Source organism: Vigna unguiculata, chromosome 9 (assembly GCF_004118075.2).
Source record: "Vigna unguiculata cultivar IT97K-499-35 chromosome 9, ASM411807v1, whole genome shotgun sequence".
Taxonomy (NCBI): domain Eukaryota; kingdom Viridiplantae; phylum Streptophyta; class Magnoliopsida; order Fabales; family Fabaceae; genus Vigna; species Vigna unguiculata.
The window spans coordinates 24,870,356-24,873,625 of NC_040287.1; positions in this window are offsets into that span (position 1 = coordinate 24,870,356).

Genomic DNA, 3,270 nt, shown 5'->3' on the forward strand with positions numbered 1-3,270 from the left:
ACTACACCTCCGTCGACCATCCTCCTCCACGTCAGCCACCACCTTCTCGCACAACATTGTCGACACGCAAACCTCAGACAACACCTCTATGCCACCATCTTCTACGTCGCGCTGTCACCCTCCATCACGCTACCACCACCATTGCACACACCTCGAACCTCCTTGGACCATCAACCCCATCCACGTTCACCGTGAACTCGGAAACCACCGTGAATCCTCCATTTTCTTCTTCATTGTGAGAGAAACCGAGAGTTGTGACGCAACGCAGCGCCTCCATCCCTGCACCTACGCGCGAATCACCTTCTTCCTCGCGACGTCAGCCATGGAAACCATTGAACCAGCAACTGCGTCTTCTAGTCGGAATCAGATATGTGTCTTCTTCATCATAGCAACACTCACGGCAGTGAGAAACACGAAACCATCGTGCTTGATACCTTTAATGGTCGCGCCACCGTCGACTTGCAGCAACAAAACCTTCTCGCAACCATCAATTAAACTCACAAACGTGGACCTGTCACCATTTTTCCGCAATAGCCGCGGACCTATCACCTCCATTATTTCCAGAACTTTGATCTGCAGCCATGAGCACCACTATTGCCACTACAATGCATGCCTCGCGTTGTCAGCACCGCAACAGTAGCAAATGCGACGCCGAACGGGTTCTCCATCGAAGAACTAGTGGCCCCAATCGGCATTTGGGAAACGCACGTTGTAATAACCCTCACGGCAGCCAAACCCTAATTGCGGAAGGAGAATTCTGAATTGAGAAAGAGACTACTCAAACACGTGGCAGTCTCTCATTGGACAGTCAACGAGTCAACATTAGTCAACTAGTCAACTCTAGGCAAGGGCGGTCAACGTGGGTCAAACAGACTATTTTACACTAAATTTGGTTGGTTCCTCTACAGGAATCCTAAATGGCCTAAAAAGGAAAGGATCGTCTAGTGGCAGTTCATCGCCAACCAGACTGTTTCTGGAAATTCCCAGAAATAATAAATTAAAAGGAATAAAATATCAATCATGATCATACCAAATTCAGCATACCAATCAGAATTAAATTAATCAATGCATGAAATTACCCTATTTAGCATGCCATTCAAATTTAAAATAAAATTAACGCGTAAAGCTCCCCTAACCTGGTTTCCTTAGCTTAGCTTTGACTCTTGCAAGCTCTCCCTTGATCACCAATGTCCTCCTTTGTTTTTCTCTCAACTCAGTCCTCAAAACCTCACTCAAAACTCACCAAAATTTCAAAAATTCGTGCTCTCTTCTGCAACCACAATGACAGCCCAACCAAAATTCGTGCTCTCTTACCTCAAAATGGCCTTTTAAATGGTCTTAATGTGGGTTTAATGAAAAAAAAAACGAAAATGGCATTAATCCTAAGTTAATTACCATTCAATGTCCTAATTCAATTATGTTTTTCAGCCACCCTTGGCTGCCATGTCCATTAGGGTTTTCCTTTAACCCTTCAAGTTCAAGCCAAAGCCAAAAAATAGCACAAATGAAATTTAATTTGGGTTCCCCAAGGCTCGAACCCACAACCATGCCAAAGTAAAATCAATGCTAAACCATCAAGCCAATTTGTGTTTCTTGCTAACTAATATAATTCAAGTATTATATTATTCCACTACATGATTAACATATATTTAAAACAATAACTAATTAATACACACAAATGTCATACCTAGGACTTGAACCAAAGTCCTGTCACTCAATAAAAGTACTCTCAACCACTTGAGCTAGTACTTTTCTACATCATACAAATTAGAGTTTAATGCATAAAGGCTTTCTCTACCCACATTTATTAATTAATTATTTATTTATTTAATTAAATTCTACGGGTCTTACAGACACTCTAGGATGCTGCAACGTACTCAGCTTCACATGTTGACAGTGTTACAATGGGTTGTTTATTCAAAAGCCATGTGAACGTCGTGCTCCCCATGAAGAATACATATCGTGATATGCTTTTCTGGTCATTGACATATCCACACTATCCATTGTCCGAGTAGTTGACTAGTTGATAATCATTCGTCCTAGTATACAACAGGCCAAGTGACACTATTCCTCTCACGTACCTTAGAATTCTCTTTAGGGCCTTCCAATGAGTATACCTCGGTTCCTCCATATACTGACTTGCTATTCTAACACTCAGCATTAAATCCTATCTGGTATTTGTAAGATACTTAAAACTTCTAATCAGACTTCGATATTTTCTCGCATCAACTCGGTCTCCATATGCATACTTATAAAGTTTTGTGCTCGATTCGATAGGGGTGGAAATTACGTTCCAACTCGTCATCTTAAACTTCTTAAAGACCTCCTCAACATACTTTTCCTGCAACACAAAAATGTTGTCCTTCCCTTAAACGACTTCGAAACCAAGGAAATACTTAATAAAACCTAAGTTGGTCATATTGAACTCCTTCTTCATCACCTCTTTAAATGCTTCAATTAGCTTGGCATTGTTTCCCATGAAGATAAGGTCATTAACATAGAGGGCAATGAACATCACATCTTCTCCTTTCATTTTTATGTACAGAGCATGTTCATAAGGGCACTGCTCATACCTATTCTTCTTGAAGTAGGTGTCTATTCTTTCATTCAATGCTCATGGAGCTTGCTTTAGGCCATAAAGTGTCTTCTTCAATCTCAACAGTTTCTTCTCTTCGCCTCTTCGCATGTATCTCAGTGGTTGTTCAACATATACTTCCTCTCCCAAGACTCCATTTAGAAATGTGGTCTTCACATCGATCTACAAGATTGTCCATCTTAGTTAAGCTGCTAAGGAAATCATCAGCTTGATTGTTTCCATCCTCATCACTGGGGTGAATACTTCATCATAGTTTATTTCTTCCTTTTGTTTGTACCCCTTCACTACGAGACGAGCTTTATATCGCTCAACTTCACCTTCAACATTTGTTTTCTTCTTGTACACCCCACTTTATGTTAATAAGCCGAGCTCCTTTAGGCAGATCAATTAGCTCCCACATGTTTTGGCAATCGATTGATCCAATCTCCTCATTCATCACCTTTGCCACTTCTCCTCCTACACGACCTGTTCAAAACTCATGTCTTCTGAATTTGTTAAGAAATATACAACATGTCTTGCAAGCTTGGCACTCTAGGTTGTAGAGGTTCATCTTCTTTATCAGAAGTCTCATGATCTCTCACAATAGGTGGTGTATATATTTTTGAGCTCCTAGACTCCTTCTTTGAGTTGTTCCACTTCCACTTGCTCCCTTCATTAATTTGAATGTGTCGGCT